Source organism: Wyeomyia smithii, chromosome 3 (assembly GCF_029784165.1).
Source record: "Wyeomyia smithii strain HCP4-BCI-WySm-NY-G18 chromosome 3, ASM2978416v1, whole genome shotgun sequence".
NCBI lineage: Eukaryota > Metazoa > Arthropoda > Insecta > Diptera > Culicidae > Wyeomyia > Wyeomyia smithii.
Window position 1 is genome coordinate 260,002,599 of NC_073696.1, and position 21,898 is coordinate 260,024,496.

Below are 21,898 nucleotides of genomic sequence, written 5' to 3' on the forward strand. Positions count from 1 at the left end.
AAGGTATAAGTGTCGGAGCAGTTCAAACCGCATTGCGGAAGTATTGTTAAGAGTGCACATTTACTGATGCCCCAAGACGTGGTAGAAAACCCGGGTCTGTTGATCCCACAATGGACAAAAAGGTTAAGGAATACTACAAGTGGCATCCTTCAGTATCAGTACGAGATGTGGCGAGAAAGCTTGGAACCTAGGCGAGTAACGTTATGCGTGCCAAGGGAAGAATGGGTCTGCAGACCCGTCGGAAGCAGAAGCAGCCAAAACGAAATTCAAAACAAGCTGAATCTGTGAAACCGAGAGCTTGGAAGCTTTATGACAAACTTCTGATTAAAAAAATGGTGTGTGTGTGTTATCATGGATGACGAAACCTACATAAAACTGGACTATAAGACTCTGCCAGGACCGCAATTTCATACATCACCGAAGGGAAAGGATGTCCCTGGACCAGTGAAAGCCATTTACACCGAAAAATTCGGCAAGAAGGTAATGGTTTGGCAGGCCATTTGTGAGTGTGGGAAAATATCTCGTCCATTCATTACGAATGACACAATGAATGGTAAAATTTACGTGAAAGAGTGTTTGCAGAAAAGGTTGTTACCCATGGTTAAGTAGCACAATCCTCCAATCTTTTGGCCCGATCTTGTTTCCTGCCATTACTCTAAGAATGCACTAGGGTGGTATAAAACAAATAATGTCACATGTGTCTCAAAGGAGATGAATCTGCCAAACTGCCCTGAAATTCGCCATATTAAAATTTTTTGGGCTTTGACCAAGGTAAAGCTGAGGAAATACGTCAAACCAGCGGACAATTTTTGAAAAATTTAAAAAAGATTGGCTTAAAATGGTAAAAATGGTCGGAGAACATACTGTGCAAAAGCTTATGAGTAGTGTTAAGAGAAAAGTTAGAGAACTCGCGTATCCTACGAAAAATAATCCCAACTTGAATTGAAACTGGAAAAAAGACACTTTTTTTTTTTTCTTCACATAACATTTATTTGACACGGCACAAATACAATTTAATGTTTAACGGCGCCAATTATATCTGATGACTTAAAAACTAAAGCAAATTTTTTATCCTCGCTGCCGACTACGAGCTGAAATTAAGTCTAACTTAAAACTAGCATGGGATTTCCAATCAGTGTTTTGTTGTTCAATGGTCGTCTGATAACTGCGAATGGCATGTATGGATTCGTTCTGCTGAGCCACGATGTCGTGAGTTGGGACAGAGGCTCGTAGTCCTTGGGTCCTGGTTCTATTGTGCGGGGTCTGGTTGCTGGTTTTGTGCTTAAGGTTCAAACGTGTTCTTGTCGTTTTGTTGGGTGTAGACGGAGGGGAACGGGACTAGACTGGGGCATGGATGGATTTCAGGAAAACGTATATAAGGGACATGTAGGATAGGTCACGGCTCGCCAAGACATCACGAACAGGAACAGCCGGCTGTCTACCCTCGGCCTGCAGGGAAGCTATCAATTTAGACCTGGCGTCACGGTGTACAGGGCATGACCAAACCACATGCTCTATGTCGTGATAACCTTCACCACAGGCACAGATACCACTTTCCCCGAGCCCAACACGACGGAGGAGCGCGTCAAATCTATAGTGATTGGACATAAGCCGGGACATCACGCAAATGAAATCCCGACCTACATCCAACCCCTTGAACCACGGGTTCGTCGATACTTTGGGGATTATGGAATGTAACCACCTTCCCAATTCCCCTCTGGTCCAAGCATTTTGCCAACTGATGATCGTATTCTGACGTACAAGTGCGAAAAATTCATTAAAGGCAATTGGTCTTTCATAAATATCACCGTTTGTTGCGCCCACCTTAGCCAAAGAGTCCGCTTTCTCATTACCCGGTATCGAGCAGTGAGAAGGGACCCACGCTAAGGTAATCTGATACGATTTTTCGGATAAAGCACTCAGATGTTCCCGTATTTTCCCCAGGAAATACGGAGAGTGCTTAACATCTTTCATCGATCGGAGAGCCTCAATGGAACTGAGACTGTCCGTAAAGATGAAATAATGGTCCGTGGGCATTTTTTCGATAATCCCTAGGGTGTACTGAATTGCAGCTAATTCTGCGACGTAAACAGAAGCAGGATTATCGAGCTTATGGGAGACTGTTAAATTGTTATTGAAGATACCGAAGCCAGTGGACCCATCAAGAAGTGATCCGTCAGTGTAGTACATATTGTCGCAGTTGATGTTTCGATATTTATTGGAAAAAATTTTAGGGATCTGCTGCACGCGTAAATGATCCGGGATTCCACGAGTTTCTTCTATCATGGATGTATCGAAAAACACAGTAGAATCAGAAGTATTTGATAAGTCGACACGATTTGGAATATTCGAAGAAGGGTTAATATTTTGGGACATGTGATTGAAATACAATGTCATAAAACGGGTTTGAGAATTAAGTTCGATTAACCTTTCAAAATTTTCAATCACGGGACGGTTCAAGACCTCACATTTGATTAGAATACGAGAAGACAGGCTCCAGAAGCGGTTTTTCAATGGTAGTACTCCAGCTAAAACCTCCAAACTCATCGTATGGGTCGACTGCATGCAACCTAAGGCGATACGCAAACAACGATATTGTATTCGCTCCAGTTTGATCAAATGTGTGTTTGCTGCGGAGCGGAAGCAGAAACACCCGTATTCAAAAACAGACAATATCGTTGTTTGGTAAAGCCTTATAAGGTCTCCTGGATGGGCTCCCCACCATTGTCCGGTTATTGTACGAAGAAAATTCACTCTTTGTTGACATTTTTTCATCAGATACCTCACGTGACAACCCCAGGTGCCTTTAGAGTCGAACCAGACACCAAGATATTTGTGTACCAAAACCTGAGAAATCGTTTTACCCATTAATTGTGTTTGAAGCTGAGCAGGTTCATGCTTCCTAGAAAAAACTACTATCTCAGTCTTCTCCGGAGAGAATTCGATACCTAGCTGTAAAGCCCAAGCAGACAAATTGTCCAAGGTATCTTGCAATGGTCCTTGCAAATCGGCAGCTTTGGCTCCTGTAACAGAGATTACACTGTCGTCTGCAAGTTGTCTTATCGTGCATGAATTTGCCAGACATTCGTCGATGTCATTTACATAAAAGTTGTAAAGAAGGGGGCTTAAACATGAGCCCTGGGGAAGACCCATGTAGCTAATGCGAAAAGTTGCCAAATCGCCATGCGTAAAATGCATGTGCTTTTCGGACAACAAATTGTGCAAAAAATTGTTCAAAATTGGAGAAAATCCTTGTCGGTGAAGTTTACCCGAAAGAATGTCAATAGAAACGGAATCAAAAGCCCCCTTAATGTCCAAGAACGCAGACGCCATTTGTTCTTTACGAGCATACGCCAGCTGAATATCTGTTGAAAGCAACGCAAGACAATCATTCGTCCCTTTGGCACGGCGGAAGCCAAATTGAGTTTCTGATAGTAGACCATTTGATTCGACCCAGTGGTCTAAACGACGGAGTATCATTTTTTCCATCAATTTCCGGATACAGGATAGCATTGCAATCGGCCTATAAGAGTTGTGATTAGAAGCTGGTTTCCCTGGTTTTTGGATGGCGATCACCTTCACTTGCCTCCAATCCTGCGGTACAATGTTTTGCTCCAGGAACTTATTGAACAAGTTCAACAAGCGCCTCTTGGCATTGCCGGGTAGATTCTTCAACAAGTTGAATTTGATTCTATCTAATCCAGGCGCGTTATTGTTACAGGACAGGAGGGCAACTGAAAATTCTGCCATCGTAAAAGGTGATTCTATCGCGTCGTGGCCCGGAGACGCATCGCGAACAATATTTTGCTCAGGAACAGAGTCCGGACATACTTTCCTGGCAAAATCAAATATCCACCTACTTGAAGACTCCTCGCTTTCGTTGACCGTTACGCGATTCCGCATTCTTCGGGCTGTGTTCCAAAGAGTGCTCATCGATGTCTCCCTCGACGTCTCGTTCACGAACCGACGCCAATATCCACGTTTCTTTGCTTTAGCCAAGCTTTTAAGCTTGGTATCAAGCTCCGAATACCGTAAATAGTCGCCAGGTATACCTCCCGTCTGGTAGGCCTTAAACGCGTCGGATCTTTGCGTGTAGACATCGGAGCACTCTTGGTCCCACCACGGAGTGGGAGGCCGTTCTTTGATCGTTACGCCGGGATATTTCTTCGTTTGGGCTTGCAACGCGGCGTCGAGAATCAAGCCCGCGAGGAGGTTGTATTCTTCAAGTGGTGAATGATGTTGAATCGACTCGACCGCTTTTGAAATCATTTCCTCGTATAACTTCCAATCGACATTTCGTGTGAGGTCATACGGAATGTCAATTGGTCGCATGCGAGTTGACCCGTTAGTAAATGAAATAAGAATAGGCAGATGGTCGCTACCGTGAGGATCGAGGATTACCTTCCATGTGCAATCCAACCGTAGCGACGTCGAACATAAGGATAGATCCAAAGCGCTTGGGCGCGCTGGAGGTTTCGGGATACGTGTCATTTCACCGTTGTTTAAAATAGTCATGTCGAAGTCATCGCAAAGGTTATAGATTAAAGAGGAGCGGTTATCATTGTATGGGGAACCCCAAGCCACGCCATGAGAGTTGAAGTCTCCCAAAATCAAACGTGGCGAGGGAAGAAGTTCTATTAAATCAAAGAGCAGCCGTTGCCCAACCTGTGCTCTGGGGGGAATATATATTGAGGCAATACAAAGCTCTTTACCTTGTATTGTCATTTGACATGCGACAACTTCGATGCCTGGAATCGAGGGGAGGTTAATACGATAGAAAGAATAGCACTTTTTAATCCCTAAAAGTACTCCTCCATATGGGGTGTCTCGATCAAGGCGAATAATATTAAAATCATGGAAGTTGAGATCAATATTTGAAGTAAGCCAAGTTTCACAAAGGGAAAATGCATCGCATTTGTTTTTATTTATCAAAACTTTAAACGAATCAATTTTTGGTAAAATACTTCTACAATTCCACTGTAAGACAGAGATAGAATCCTTCATATACGCAGTTGAATTAGGCATCGAAGGATACAATCGCTGCAAGGAGAGGCCATTGGGCAGTCAACTGCTTCAAAAATGATCTAACTGTTGGGAGGAATGCTGTAAGAAAAATTTTAATTGGATCGGGTACATTGAAAGTTTCAAAAATCCAGTCCACAATGTCAGAAAATTTCACTAATCCAGAGTTTGTTTCATCAACTGGGAGTGTAAAAGGAGCAACTGGGGTTTTAGATGTTCCTGGCAGTGCTGGGAACTCCTTCTGGGACTTTAAATTTGCCAGCCCAGGAGGAGTTTGCTTCGGTTTTTCCGCAGCACTGTTTGGTTTGTTTGTAACTTTCATTTCACTTTGAGAAATCTTAGGACCTTTTCTGGGAAGTTTAGGAGAGGAAATATTTTTCCTCTTTCTAGACTCCCCAGGATTGGCGTAAGACGCTCCCGCTGGTGAATCGTCAGAATCGGTTTCATCAGAGGACAACAGATCGAAGGGGTTCGAAGTAACGGGAGAAGTGGTAACGGTCTTCTTCAGCATGTCAGCGTAGGAACGCTTTGAACGCTCTTTGAGAGACCGTTTTATTTTATCCCTGCGCTGCATGTACACCGCACATGTCGAGAGCTCATGCAGATTTTCTCCGCAGTGAATACACTTTTCAGCGTTAACACTGCAAGAATCTTCCGCATGAGACTCCCCACACTTGCCACAACGTGCCTTATTGCAGCAGTAGGCGGCTGTATGGCCTAACTGCTTGCAATTCAGGCAGTTCATGACGCGGGGCACGTAGAGCCTCACAGGGAGACGAACCCGGTGGATCGAGACGTGGCTTGGTAGTGCAGACCCGGCGAACGTAACTCGAAACGAGTCTGACGGAGTGTATACTGTTTTGCCACCGATGATCGATGCTGACCGCAATTGCTTGCAGTCGAGCACCTTTACTTCGGGACACGTTTTGTTCTTAAAGCACCCTTTGGCACTTTGCAGTATACACTCGACGGACAGACTCGAATCGGTTATGACACCGTCGATCTCCACGTCTCGTGCGGGTATGTAAACGCGATACTCGCGTGTGAAGAGCTCAGAGCAAGCTATATCGTTGGCCTCTTTCAGGTTACCGACCACGACACGGAGCTTGTTAGGCCGGACCTTGGAAATTTCGGTCACGCCCTTGTACTCCTTCGTCAGGTCTTTAGAAATCTGCAAGAGGTTCAACTTTTTCGATTTCGGTCCTGCCTTTGGCCGAAAATAAACAGTATAGCTGCCCTGGGCTCCGTCTGGGTAAAGCCTGGGGCGAGGGGGGACTGAAGAATGAACAGGGGAGGGGGTAACAGAAGGGTCAGGGTCAGAGGGGTTCGGGGATGGTGGCGCGGGAGGCGAGGGATCTACATCCATCTTAAGTCTAGCGCACTAGCGCTGACAAGAACACGTACCTTTTTATTTCTCCCTTCCAGTAAGGTTGGTTGTCCGATCGTTCGAAGTAGCAGCCGTTACAGCCAGCAGCACCAATACAGCAGCACCAAACAGCCACCAGCAGCGAGCCAGGTGTGAGATCACTCCACACAGCGATACAACTCGCTGACACTGATGGCTTCTTCTTTTTCCTCGTTTGTGTCTCGTCCACTGCTGTAGCACAATCCAGCCAGTAGCCAAATCGGCTTGCGCACCAGCTGGCAGTCACGATGCGAAACAGTTGCACAAAGGCACGACCTTGAACCCGGATTTATTTCACTCGACCAGGCAAACAATGCCAACACTTGTTCACACGTCTTTTGTTTTATACTCTATCGGACCGATCACCAAACACGTCCAGTACTGATGCGTGTTCGGCACAGAATGAAAAAAAAAGACACTTATTATCTATATTTCAGTATAAAATGACCCGAAAAATCCTGTATTTTTTGCTTTATTCAAGAAAGAAGATGTATTTATAATTTTCGGAACAGTCTATATTGGTTGAACTGGCGTGCCAGTGATGTTAATGGAGCATCATTGTAGTCCGTAAACTCTTAATGATGCATAGAATTCAATTTGTGATAATAATTTCGAGCGCATCAGCTTAAGCTTCGCAATGAATACAGCTTGTGTAGCATGTTTAGGTTGTGCTAGAGTTTTGAGTCCCAGTAGGCGTCAGCGTTCTTCGTAAAACGGCAGATATTGTGTAACGTTCCATGATGTCGTAGCGCATAGCGGATGAATTTTTGCTGAATGCTTTCCAATCTATCAATCCAACTTCGGGCGGACAAGCCAACTATACAGTGCTTTAAAGCCTAAGGCAGCGGTTCTCAACCATTGTTAGTCCGTGTACTCCTTGGCGATATTTCCCAAATCGATTGTACCCCCTGGTTTGAAATGTTCTGTTGAGTGGGAGAGAGTAGTGGTAGATCATGTTGTGGTAGTCTAGTTCAGGTTTCAAATTTAACTATGGTTTGCTTGATTGCTACAGTCATGCTTCGTTCGCCATTACTGATTTTTCTTTCGCGTACCCCCTGTAGGCTTTTCAGTACTCCTAGGGGTACGCGTACCCCAGGTTGAGAACCGCTGGCCTAAATAATCAGCGAACTCACGAGTTGGTTCCAGCTATATCATAGTCAAAAAGGACTACATTTTAAGTGCGGTGGTATTTATAAACGAAGCATTTATCTCAATCGATATACATTTTATATAGGGTATCGGCTCTATTATCGTCGGGTTTGTCCAATTATCGTCCGGGGGGTGAATGGAGTCATAGAGAACTAATTTTTTGCAGGAAGAAGCACTGCTTTATGAAGAACCATCATGCAAGAAATTAACGCTCTATAGGACATCATTTACCTCCCGGACCCGATACCCTGGCAGTTGTAAAGCAGATTCAAGAGGTTCTGCACTTTTCGAGTCAGCGGATGATCAGAAATATTTTTAAATCATTGGCAAAAAACAATAAACTGTTACGATTGGTTGGATCAGACATTAAAACAGGAATCACAGCAGATCATATTACTTTTGATCGAAGTAAAAAATATCGGCGAAGATATGACTATTTTATACACAATGTGGTTTTCTCTACCTATAAAGGAGAAAAAAAAATTGTTTTTCGGTAAAGCGAAAAAAACCACTGGATCATGGAAAGAGAGGAGCGAAGATGGGTTAACTGATAAACCACCGTGTGTTACGCAGGTGGAGAGGGTTTGATAAAAATTGACCACGTAGTTCAGAAACGGCCCCCAGGTGCCGTAAAATACTTTAAACATGCAACTCAAATTTAAAATAATGTTATTTACATCATTTCCCATGATCTATCAGTCTCCACTGTCGTATTTTCACAGCCGGTCGAATCTCAATCCGAGAAATATCGACTTGGTTCGTAAACAAAGAAATGCACTCCGTGCAAACTGGCCACGTGTTTCCGTAGATATGTCCCAAAACAAACCGGCATTCTCGCACTCGCAACAGCCACGCATCAGAAACTCTACAAAAGAGCGGGAGAAAAGGCGAGAGAGCTTCGGTTGAGTATTGTGTTAGCGCGCGGGTTTTCCAAACTCTCCACAACGCGTGGCCAGAAGATAAAACGCACCTCATCCCAGCATGCAGTGCGGGAATCTCTTCGGCCGGCGCCGCGGTAGCTAGAGGGTGGAAGCGGTTGGCCGTTTGCCATCAGTACAAGTTTGAATTCCCTACTGTGTTCGGCTTCAGTCTAGCCGTGACCGTGGAATCTGATGGTTCGCTACCCGTTTCCTACTTCCGGTGATAGGACTAATAGTGACAGTAGCAAGTAAAATAGCAATTAGTGAATTAGTGTGTTCGGTGGATTTCCCCATCTCCGTCTATCTTCTCTTGTTTCTTGCTATAGCTGTACTTAGTCTATCTTCCTAGCATAAAAGTTTTAACTTCTTCTAACCTAGTGATAACATTTCTCCGAAACGTGTGAGAACCCGAGCCGCAAATCTTATTCCCAAATATTTATATTGTGAAATGTGGAAATTTTATTACCATCCTACTGGAAGCGCACAAGAAGAAAACTAGGTGCTCAAGATGTGTTTATACAAAGAAAATTTGATCTAGTTTGATCCCAGGGAAAGGGTGTTTACAAAGTGTATCTCCTAACAGTCGGATATTACGCCGATGGAAGAATGGAATTATACCTGTGTCGTAATGCAACTTTAGTACTTCTAGCTAAAAACCGTTAAACCGGTGAAATCAACAGCGAGGAAAAACCATCGTCTGAAAGATCAGCATATTAACAGCTGGAAGTGATATCGCCTTGACTAGTAAGTCGTGCTGGGGATGACTAGTTAAAGAAAAGAAATTAACCTCGACGAAAAGTAATGCTACACCGTTTTTCCCCACTGCTGTGGGGACTGTTGACGCAAAGTTTTTCGCTATTGCAAAGTTTGCACTCCCACGCGATTTGTGTTTAGTTTTGCAGTGATAAGTGAAGCTTTTAATTACTGGATTTATTGGCAGCTACCAGACCGCGACAGATAGGAGTGAAGAAGGTTAGTTGCTTTTGGGGAGAGGTTTTTGGGACACTTAGCTTCGGAAAAGACATTGATATAATCGAGATGTTTCAAAATCTTATATTATAAAAATAGAATTATGGCGATGCTGATTCCTTTTTTCCACACTACTAATTATAAATTGTATTGTTTCACTGTATAAAAATATAAGCCAGCATCTAGGAATCATTGAAAAAAAAAAAAAAAATACTTCATATGTATTTCCAGTCCATATGATGTTTACTGTAAGCTCCTAAAAACTTTTCTTCTTTCAGAGTGTCCACTTTGATTTGTTCTGAAGAGTTTTTGGCAACTAGTTTTCCCTTCTAAAAACCTATTTGGTTGAAATCTGAAATAGTTTTTGTTAGAAAAACTTTTTTTTGCTTCAAAAGTGCCTACTTTGATCAGTTTGGACAGCTTCTTCAGAAGTCATCAATTAAAAACTTTTCTCTATCTTTTGTAATTATATAGATACAAGCTGAATGTACCCGGCCTTGCTCGTGTAAAAATTTCTGCTTTTTCTATATTTCCATATACACTAAAGTCGCTTTTTACGCGGTTTTTTTACGCGGATTCCGGAATTTACGCGGTATTTTTTTGCCCGGATTTCGGTTCCCCTTCACTCGGAATGCAAAATTAACGATGGTTTTTTTACGCGGATTCCGGAATTTTCGCGTATTTTTTACGCGGATTCCGAAATTTACGCGGTTTTTTTTTACGCGTTTTTTTTACGCGGCACGTATCCCCCGCGTAAAAAGCGACTTTAGTGTATTATATTACCCCATCATTTCAAATAATATTTCTATTTTAGTTATAAACTTTCTTATATACAACCTTTTTCGTTGATTCACAATCGATGTGGAGGCATTCCAGTTGGGTCGGGTGAGTTCAAAAATTCCGTTGGAAAATGGATTGCCTCATCAGCATCTTCAACGGTATCGATCAACTTACGATAAACTCAAATTACACTGAAATTACATAATCAAAAGCCTAAGCTCACCTCTGATAGTTGAAATTATTGCTTGCTATGACTTCTCGTTTTACTTTTTTTTGTGTAAACAATATTAATATCATCCTTATAGTTGAACATAAGTATTCATGAATTAATTAACGATTTGGAGAATCGGGGACTATCTTCGCATTTTCTTCAAGTTTTGAATAACTTCCAATGCAGAAAAACAACCCTCACTATACCAAACGTTCGGACACCAATTTTCGGTTTTGGGGAGTCAGCTCTGACCTATGAACCTAATAACAGAAAGTATTTGAATATTTTTCTTTTTGAATTTGAAAAAAATAGCGTTAGACGCCCGTTGTCATTTTCTGAACATAGTTCTCTTTCTAGAAATATTAACATTAGTTAACCATTTTAATTAGTTTTACACAGCTTGACAGAAAGCGAAAATCGCGGAATTGATTTCTAAACAACGTTTCAATATTACGTCCAAGCCTTCTTCTGTATTTTAGTAACCTTTACAGAAAATGTAAGTAGCCATGCACGATTTAAAAATTTGCGCCGGAGTTGAATATTTGGATTCTGGACGTCATCTTGATATCGAAAATATACATATTGCAGAGCATATATTCGTTTTTCATAAAAATGTCGTTGGACTTTTATTTCTGCTTTCTAAAGGTCATCCTGGTTATGTAAATACCAATGTTTGGAGGTTTGTAAACATTTTCTACAGTTGTATACAGCATTCCAGCAACCAAAAGTCGTCAAAAACATCGGACATCATATTTCGGTCCCTAGACATCAACTTCTGGCCATGACCGACCGAGGGCATCAAAGTTATCGTACCTTCCCAAAAAGTTTCCATAGAGCACTAAAAGACCTGATATTCTTATAAATTAGGACCCCAACCTCTTTGATAGCTGCCCCTTTCTCATTTCGACATCATGTTCCTGTCTCTGGAAATCAAATTCCGGTCTCCAGACATGACCAAAGGCCTAAGAACTATCGTATTCATTCAGAAAGTTCCCATAATGCATGAAAAACTTGTTTTTCTAACCAATTAAGACCCCCCCCCCCCTCCTTTGGGGGTTGCTCCTTTCTCTTCCTAATATTTCTATGACCACTTCCTTTATTATTAATTTTCGCAGATTTCCAGAAACCGGAAGTCGGCAACCCTAAGTTTCAAAGTATCGTCAGGCACCGATAACCGGTTCTTAAGAGTCATTTTTGCTCCGAAAATACCAACATTGAGGGGTTTGTGAGCGTTTTCCACAGTTTTAAATGGCTTCCCAGAAACTGGGAGTCGCCATCTTGGATGGAAAATGGCATCGAACATCATGTTTCGGTCTGTGGACATCAACTTCCGGCCTCCAAATATGACCAAGAACCCGAAAATCATCAAATTTCAATGAAAGGTTTCCATTAAGTATGGAAATTTATTACTTTTGACCCCCTCCTTTTTTAAGGGTGACCCCTCCTCCTATCCAATATTTCTGTGACCACTTCCTTTGTACAAAGAACACGTATGCCAAGTTTGGTTGAAATCGGTTCAGGCCTTCGAGAGTTATGCTGGAACATACATACATACATACATACAAAACTTCTATTTTATATAAATATAAATAAATAAATAAATAAATAATAAATAATAAATAAGAATAAGATAAGATAAGATAAGAAGAAGCAGATATTGATTTGAAAAAAATCAGTACTTTTGAAAAATAAGTTTGCATACTTGTTCGTTAGCAGTGAGGCTTACAACCCATAAAGTTTCATTGAATTCTAAAAATGTCAAAAATCTCAAATATATCAAAAATGTCAAACGTCAAAAATGTCAAAAACGTAAAAAATGTCGAAAATGTCAAAAAAGTAAAAAGTGTGAAAAATGTCAAAAATGTCAAAAATGTCAAAAATGTCAAAAATGTCAAAAATGTCAAAAATGTCAAAAATGTCAAAAATGTCAAAAATGTCAAAAGTGTCAAAAATGTCAAAAATGTCAAAAATGTCAAAAATGTCAAAAATGTCTAAAATGTCTAAAATGTTAAGAATGTTAAAAATGTTAAAAATGTTAAAAATGTTAAAAATGTCAAAAATGTCAAAAATGTCCAAAATGTCAACAATGTCAAAAATGTCAAAAATGTCAAAAATGTCAAAAATGTCAAAAATGTCAAAAATGTCAAAAATGTCAAAAATGTCAAAAATGTTAAAAATGTCAAAAATGACAAAAATGTCAAAAATGTCAAAAATGTCAAAAATGTCTAAAATGTCTAAAATGTCAAAAATGTTAAGAATGTTTAAAATGTTAAAAATGTCAAAAATGTCAAAAATGTCAAAAATGTCCAAAATGTCAACAATGTCAAAAATGTGAAAAATGTCAAGAATGTCAAAAATGTCAAAAATGTCAAAAATGACAAAAATGTCAAAAATGTCAAAAATGTCAAAAATGTCAAAAATGTCAAAAATGTCGAAAATGACAAAAATGTCAAAAATGTCCAAAAATGTCAAAATTCTAAAAAATTTCAAAATGCTTAAAAATGTCAAAAATGTCCAAAATGTCAAAAATGTAAAAAAATGTCAGAAATGGCAAAAATATTAAAAATGTCCACAATGTTAGAAATGCCAAAATGTCAAAAATGTAAACAATGTCAAAAATGACAAAAATGTCTGAAACTATCTTAACTTTTTAAAATGCCAATAAGTCAAAAGTTAAACATAATGATCCAGCTTTTCACAGCAAATGTAATTTAGCACTATGAATCCAATTTCAATCCGGCCTGATAATATTTCACGTCAAGCTCGATTTTATGTGAATGCACATTTTCATTAACAGCTTTCAGAAGTATAGCTTCCTGCTTTGGATTCTTACCACACTGTTCTGTTTGAGAGTCACACGAGTGCACAATACCAACATTTGTCTCTTACTGATTGCTTCATGTTGATTTGTTGAAGAAATCAGTAAATAAATGAATAGATTTATTTGCATCACAGTGTTAGTAGAAGGTTTTGTTTATTCTCCGGTGACTTTTCTCTTATCCTGTTGTTAAGCAAAGCTGGCTTAGCCTATGACTTATGACAGTCACATTTCAATGTTGCAGTTTCCCCACTAAATTACATACGTTCTGGTCATATACTAACTTTGCTCATGACTGAAAATAGCTTCATACACAATTTAATCGTGTTTATCATCACACCAACACACGCGCAATACGACGGAATGTGCTGGCAAATTCTAAAACACCAAAAACAGGTTATTATCTTTTTGTTTCCGCACCAGAATACCTTACACGGGCCATTATGCACTTTAACAAAATTGTGCAAATTGTGTTGCGAAGCTCTTCCACCCTGGGGGTGGTCAAAATGATAAGATAAACATTAACAACCTGTTTCATGATTCTTCAATCATCCCGTCTGTCGTCCCGCTTCCACTAGACCACTAGGCAGCGATCGATGAACCGTCCGTTAGACAGGTATCATAGCAGAGGCGGGGGCGAGCGATTGGTGGAAAAACCAAAATTATAGGTGATAACGCATTTAATTGCTTTTTTCTCCTATCCGCATGGACCTGTCCATTTAGAGTGCTACTTTCGACCTGTCACATTATCGTAATGATAATTTTTGATGATTGTGACCTTTTTGGTGACAGTTGGTTCGCTATTAGGTTGATAAATGTTACGTGCACTGTAATTGTGGCAATGCTGATGATTTGGTTTGACACAAATAATTCAAATGGATTAGCGCTAATTGAAGGTACAAGATTACTGCCTTCCCCTAGTAATAGCGGAAATCGAAAGCCAAGCAGCATTTTGTAAACATCACAAGATAGGCAAACTCTTTCAAATTGCCACTTTCGCGACCTTGCCGCGATGATTTAAAAGAATTCCGTTCATATTGCTTGTGTTTACAATCGTTAGAGCAAACAAAACCAAGAAAACGAACTGATGAAGGCATCATCGCGGAAATCACTTTCATCCGAATATTTTTACCTTAGGGGTAGCTTCACGTTGTAGCGACGGGACTCATCTGAAGACGGGTCCACATTTGTACAGTTACCTTTTGTGTAAACTATAGCACGAATGGTGTTTTTGGATGTGCAAATCGCGCCAAACTATAACCGATGGTTTACATCCCGTGCTGTCCAGCCTGAGAGTTTCCCCTTAAAGATGGAGATGCTGCTGCTATGTGCATTGGCATCTGCTTCTATGCCTTTGTGCGTGTGAGTTTAACTTAAATAAAAAATTCAATTATTGATCTTCCGTGGAAGCTGTGTTTGCCTTGCTCCCATATATAGCATGAAAAGAGTTTTTGAATTTTCATTGATTTGGATTTGGCTTGTACGCATCTGTCTGAGCGGAGATTTACATAACAGGATCAACATAATTCAAAGTTCTGTTGAACACAATTTATGGAAGCTGTTATTCGTTTGGTGATTGATGATCGATATCACTTTGGGATTTCCTCATTGAAAGCTAATATTTCAGTAGAAATTTCGAACAATGATTTATTGATTTGGGAAAAGTTTTAGATGTTTCTAAAATTTGACGCGTGGTAAGCTATCGGTTTCGCGTCATGGCAGAAAAAATCGTATGATAATGTATCGAATTATACCGGTTGCACTGTCAATTTATTTGTAAAATTTGTATGTCATTCATACTTGCCTCCTTTCGGTTCTTCGGAAAATAATAATTGGTTTTGATTTAAACTTTTGGAGTACTTTGCTGTTTCAAGCTTCATCCACTATCAAAACGAACCGGAAGGTCAGTTTGTCTCACATTGCTATGATTTTTTGTGGATTTTATTTACTGATATAGAAATTAGGCAGAAACAAGCTGACCCGGCAAATTTGATTCTGGCACAAACTACATTTATTGTAAAGTTATAATTGCATGATTACGGAATTGTCAGTTCCGTTTTTCGTTGATTTTGCATTTGTTCGAATTAGCAATAGAATATTTTCCGGATAGTTTTTATTTCATAGTTTTGCAGTTCAATGACTATCAAGTTTCAAGGTATTACAAGGTATTCAGCCCTGGAGATTGTATGAAATGGTGTCGTTGAGGTGAGTGTTCTAGTCTTGAAATCAACTGACGATATGGTAACCTGCATAGTATACGTCGTTTGTGCTTGTACTGCGGAATGACTACCAAACTCTGCAGTACGTGTAATAAAGTAAACGAGAGAGTACAAGAAGATGACACAAAGCAATGAAAGACAAAAAAACAATGTTCTAGGGCCGATCCAACCTCCGTGCAATCGTAGAAAATATTCAAAAAAGAAATATTCGCTGTGTGGAGCTGTTCTTCATTCGTTGCGTACCAATACAATGACGATCATCAAACACTGGATATATTTTAGATTGGGAGCGTCCACAGTGCTGTGCGTCTTTTACCAAGTTCGCTGTTCCCTGTTCCAGCAGTCAAAAAGCATACAGGATTAGATAACATACACATTCAATTCCAGCGCTAAGCTTCTTGAGAAAATGTTCAATCTTCAATCTTTAATATGATTTATCCAAAAAAGGACAACTGGTTGTTCAATTTAAAACCGGATATGATGCCAATCGCATCTCTGTGCTACCCTGACAGTGGGAATAAGGCATTCTGACAGTGAAAAGCTGTTTTCAGCTGTTCGACGGCTGACAGATTTCGATTGCCAGGGCCTTGCTTCATGCCTGAACAAGACAAAGAGGAGGTACCGCTGATGCTGCAGCTACTGCTACCCGCTGCTGCTAAATTATGCTAAATTATGATTTATTTAAGCAGAAACAGGCTCTTATATAGCCCAAAAAAAGCGTTTCCGGTTAACTAGGTATAATATTCTGTCGACCTTGTTGGGGAAAGCAACCATTAGGCGACCAACCAGAGGTCGAATTGTTCGTTTAAACAACGCATGACAATTTTCATTAGTACAATAACTCGCATAATCAAATTACAATTTTCTGTATTTGGGTGGATACGTGAATAATTTTTTAACCTATTGCTGCCAGAACTGCAAAATCCGTTTCAAACTAACCGACTTATAACTTCTGCATAGGGACAAATTCTGTTCCAATTTCTATTCTTATATTTTCATTTCACATCCATACTGAGCGGAACTTCCTGGAAAACGTAGTTCTACGTCAAAATGAAGTAGCGAAACATAGCAAAGTGAAACTAAAAACTCTAACTGCGAATGATACTTACTTTACTTTACTTTCTTACTTTTTTGGCTAACGGACCGTTCACCGGTCTAGGGCCGAACGAATTAGAGATGTCCAGCTTCTTCTGTCTTGGGCAGCCGTTCTCCAGTCTCCCCGTACACCAGCAGATCGTGCATCTTCTTCCACCGCGCACATTCACCGCGTGCGAGGCCTACCACGGAGTCGACGGCCTCTTCCTGGTTCTCTACTGAAGATAGTTTTGGCGGCTCTCTCGTCAGGCATCCTGGCTACATGTCCAGCCCACTGAGGCCTGCCCCGCTGTATTACCTTCACTATATCAGCATGTTTGTATTCCTGGTACAACTCGTGATTCATGCGTCTGCGTCACACCCCATCTTCCAGTTTACCGCCAAGTATCGATCGCAGAACTTTACGCTCAAAAACTCCGAGCACTCGTTGATCAGCTTCCTTCAGCGTCCATGCTTCATGTCTGTAAAGGGCCACCGGGAGTATCCGCGTCCTATACAGCGCTTGTTTTGTGCGAGTTTGCAAACTACGAAATGATAAAAGCAAACTAATCTTGAAAAGGAATTAATCGGCAAATAAAAATAACAGGGGGAAAAGAGAGAGAAGAAATATACAATAAAGACATGCAAATAGTAAGTGAAAGTAGAGTGTTAAAAGGGACAAAATGAATGGGTCTCCTACGAAAGGCAGAAAATCAAAAGGCAGAATCACGAAAAGCAGAATTACGAAAGGCAGAATATTTCATAAGGCAGAATAGCGAATGGCAGAATAAAAAATAGCATGAATGGCAGAATCAAAAAAATGGCCTATTTTCTTTCATTGCTTGTGACCAGTTATTATGTCTGGTTACCAAATAATATTAAATAATAAAGGTAGAGTAGCAGCTTTGATACCGTGACCAGGATTTGCACCAATTTGTCATCACGCATCATGGCTACCGTGAGTCAAGTGATTCTGCCTTTCGTGCCCTTTGAATTCTGCCTTTTGAAATATTCTGCCTTGTGTGTACGGTCATAGAGTTCTGCCTTTCATGATTCTGCCTTTCGTGCTTCTGCCTTTCGTGCTTCTGCCTTCTGTGGCGAACCCAAATGAATAACCATATGAAATAATACAGTTTAATGTGGAGAATTGTTTGCTCTTATTTTTTTCCTCTCACTTTACGAAGTAAGTAAATGAATGAATAGAACAAAGAACAATAAAAAAACAACAAAATTGAAATATACAAAACACAGAAAAAAAAAGATGTAATCAAACCATGAGAAAATTAAATCTGAAATAAAAGCTTTCAAAATTCGAAAATAAAATGAATGGAAAAAATGGCGAAATTAGACGAAGAAAATAACAAAACGTGAAGCGCGTGTTAAATATGAAATTAGAAACATTAAACAAATAGAAGTAAAAACGACAAGAACCTATTGAATAAATAATAAAATTTCTCGTTCGCAACAGAATGACTGTTATTCATTTTTTTACATCGCTTTTTCTACTATATAAAAATGGAATTCCGTAACGCTTGATTTTATTGATATTATTCCCTGAGGTGTACAGTAATCATCGTCATGTTGAATCGTTCTAAATCAAAAATAATAAGCGGTGACATGTAGGTTTTTAAACATAAAAATGTTCGCTGATGTTCAGAAAAGACATTTGAGAAATAATAATAGGTATCTAATTACTAAAACTTGAGATATTATTCACAAAACTACGTAAAACATGCAAAACTATGACTTTCTGTGCTAAATTTGCCTCTAAATCAAAATTCAAAGCGATGACATATGATTCTTTTTTCACTAAAATGTTTGTTAATGTTCAGGAAAGACATTTGAGGAAAAATAATCTGATCATTAAAACTTGAGATATTATTCACAAAATTGAGTAAAACATGAAAAATTATGACTTTTTATACTTGACCCTCTAGTGCCCAGTGCCGCCTCTAGACGGTCTTCAATCAAACCTCTAAAAAGCTTCAATAAGGACTTAAAAAATGTTTATAAGGCTTTATAGTGATTTTTTCGAAATCCGTCTAAAAATTAATTTGGGTACTAGAGGGTTAATTCGTCTTCAAATCAAAATTCAAAGCGATGACATGAGATTCTTTTTTCATTAAAATGTTCGTTGATGTTTGAGAAAGACATTTGAGAAAAAATAACAGGTATCTGATTACTAAAACTCGAGATATTATTTACAAAACTACGTGAAACATGCAAAATCATGACTTTTATGCTGAATTTGCCTCTAAATCAATACTCGGAGCAGTGATCTGTGCTTTTACTATAATAAAATGTTCGTTGTGTTTAGGAAAGATATTTGAGGGAAAATAATAGGTAATAGGTATCTGATCATTTGAAATTTAAATATTTTCCACAAAACTACATGAAAAATGCAAAACCATAATTTTTTAGGCTCAATTTGTCTCTTAACCAGAATTCAATACGATGACACGTGATTTTTTTCAATTAAATGTTCGTTGATATTCAGAAATGACAGTTCAGATAGAAAAATAGTTATCTGATAACTGAAAATAAAGATATTATCCACAAAACTAAGTAAAGCATGCAATTTGTCTCTAAATCCAAACTCAAAGCTATGATATGTAATTGTTCTTCATTGAAATGTTTGTTAATGTTCAGGAACAACATTTCAGGAAAAATAATAGATATCTCATTGCAAAAGTTGAGACATTACTTATAAAACGACGTATGTTTGCAGATGATTTTTTGCATACAGAAAAACACAATCAAATACTCTTTTTGAAATTTATATATATTATACAGGCCATGTTTGATTTTGGCAACCCGTCCAAATTTAAATTTTCTATGATGCCTACCGGACTGAAGAGAAAATTCAATAGCCAATTATATAACCAATCCGAACAGTGTTGTCCAATGTCTACCGGACTGAAGCGAGAATTAAATTCCACGCTTGAAAGGTTGCTGGTGGCAACACGTCCAAAGTTTTTATGTTGCCAAAATTGAACCGTGCCAAAAACGAAACGTGCCAAAATTGAACGAGGTCTGTATATTTAATACATGAAAAATTTTGACTTTTTGAGCATGAGCTCAATTCGCCTGTGAATTAATTTTTTTTTTCAAAAAAATGTTCGTTTGTTCCTGCAACATCTGCAAATATTTTCTTGCAGAAGAATCTATGTTTTAATTTGCTGGGAGTCGAGCAGAAAAAAATTACATTTCTGATGTTTTCGTAGTTTTGTGAATAGTGACACATTACGGGATTTGAAATACTCTTTTACTTTTACCAAAACTAGATCTTGGGACATTTGGCTGAAGGAAAGACCGCATTTCATTGGTTTAATCTTTTTTTTTTTTGAAGTAGAATACTTCTCTCAGGAAGTTCGGCTACATAGGTATGTGAAATGAAAATCTGAAACCGAAAAAAGTGAAAAATATGTCCAATTCAAATGCCAATAAATCGGTTAGTATTCAATGGATTTCCTTCGTTCTTGCAGCAATAGATTGGAAAATCTTCTAAGATTCTTCCCAAAAGAGGATAATTGTAATTTTATTATTCACACTATTGTACTATTGAAAATAGTCAAGCCTTGTCAAAACGAAAAATTCGACCTCGGATTGGTCGTTATATGATTGCTTCCCAAGCACGGTCGACAGAATCATATACCTTGCAATTGAAAACATGCTATTTGGCCTATATAAGAGCCTGTTTCAGCCGAAGCCGCCCATAATAGTTCTAGACAGCGACAACAGCAGTCGTCCTTCCTTAGCAGCAGCACTAGCAGTGCAGTGTATACTAGAGATGGTCGGGTTTGGCTTTTTTCAAACCCGTACCCGACCCGAACCCGAGAATTTTTTTTCGAACAAACCCGTACCGAACCCGAAAATTTTATTTTTGTGAAATCCGAACCCGAAACTGTGAAACCCGAACCCGACTTGAATTTTTTCTGGGGGTCGATTTTTCATACCCATTTGAGGCTGCCCTGAAGCTTTGGGCCTCGAATGGTATTGAAATGTTAGTGATTTTTACAGTTGCATGAAATTAGACATCATTATCTTATAAAAAGGCTTATTTGATATAGTCGGGTTTCGGGTTTTCAGATCTAAACCCGACATTTTCAAACCCGAACCTGACCCGAATCCGAAAATTTTGGCGGAAAGAGGCCAACTGTGGCGTAGCAATGAATAGCGCACTAGTTGCAGCGGATTCCAGCAACGATAGCAGCTGGGCCAGCTGATGCAGGGACAGTGGATATATATAGCGGCCACAACTGTGGCATGGCTATGGATAGCGAACTAGTTGCAGCGGATCTCAGCATCAATAGCGGCTGATGCGGTGAGGCATTTTAGTGAAATTCAGTCTCTGTGCGATAGTGGGCACTAGTAAATGCATTCAGTGAAAAGTTGACTCATTTTGACAACACGTGAGCCGTCTAGTTATGAGTGTTATATCAGCATTTCACTGTTTACTTTATCACAACGAATACTTTGTTCGCACTGTCAGTGATAACGCAAAGATGTAATCGGCATCTTATCCGATACTAAATTGAACAACAAATTGTCCTTTTCAGGATGAAATAGAAACCTGATGATTAAAGCGTTAATGTTTTCTATTGAGTTAATTTAAATTTTAAAATTCGTAAAAGTTATAAATTTTACTTTATTTCCGTGTCTCAGAACGTACTTTATTATCTTTTCCTTCAGTCATGAGCACGACATCCGAAAAAATTTCATCTCAAAATTTAAAAATTGTCAAGCCCCAACCATGACAAGCAACTTACTATATTATTGAAAATGGTCAATCCTTGTTGAAGCGTAAAATTCGATTGATCTGATTAGTCAACGTTTATTTACTAGAAAAAATGACTGACACGCAAGCAGCCAGGTTATCTTTCTTGTAAAAGTTTCTACTTCAACCTCGCGGTCGTGGCTTTGCGCACAACCCTCCTGTTTTTTTAATTTCTACGTAGTTATGTGGATTAAAACGTTAACTGCTTCTCAGACGTGTTCCTTGGACACCAACAAACATTTCCGTTATAAAAATTCACATGTTATCTCTTTAGATGTGATTTTAGAGGAGAACTAAGCATGAATGGTCACGCTAAATTCTTCTTACTTTGATTTATTTCTTCTAAAAGTTACATAAAAAGAGGTTTTACTGTGAACGATTGACGAATATCCGGTTATCACTCGAGTGTGGTATATTCGGAACTGGGATGACCCCACATAACATTTTTCAAAATAATGACTTCTGGTTTCAGTAAAATAATCTAAAGTGGTATTTGGCCAACCATTTCAATACTTCCGAACTCCATACGTCATTTTGAAATCTGAAATGGCGAC

At 39.2% G+C, this 21,898-nt stretch overlaps 1 protein-coding gene across 2 annotated transcripts in view; it reads left to right on the plus strand.

Annotated features, from left to right (window-relative positions):
- The first annotated feature begins 8,683 nt into the window (after positions 1–8,683).
- LOC129731909 (relaxin receptor 2-like) overlaps positions 8,684–21,898 on the plus strand; it is a 182,245-nt gene continuing 169,030 nt past the window's right edge. For both annotated transcript variants that reach the window (XM_055692280.1, XM_055692281.1), the window contains exon 1: positions 8,684–9,468. The gene's annotated coding sequence lies outside the window, so the exon portion shown is untranslated. The remainder of the gene's footprint in view (positions 9,469–21,898) is intronic.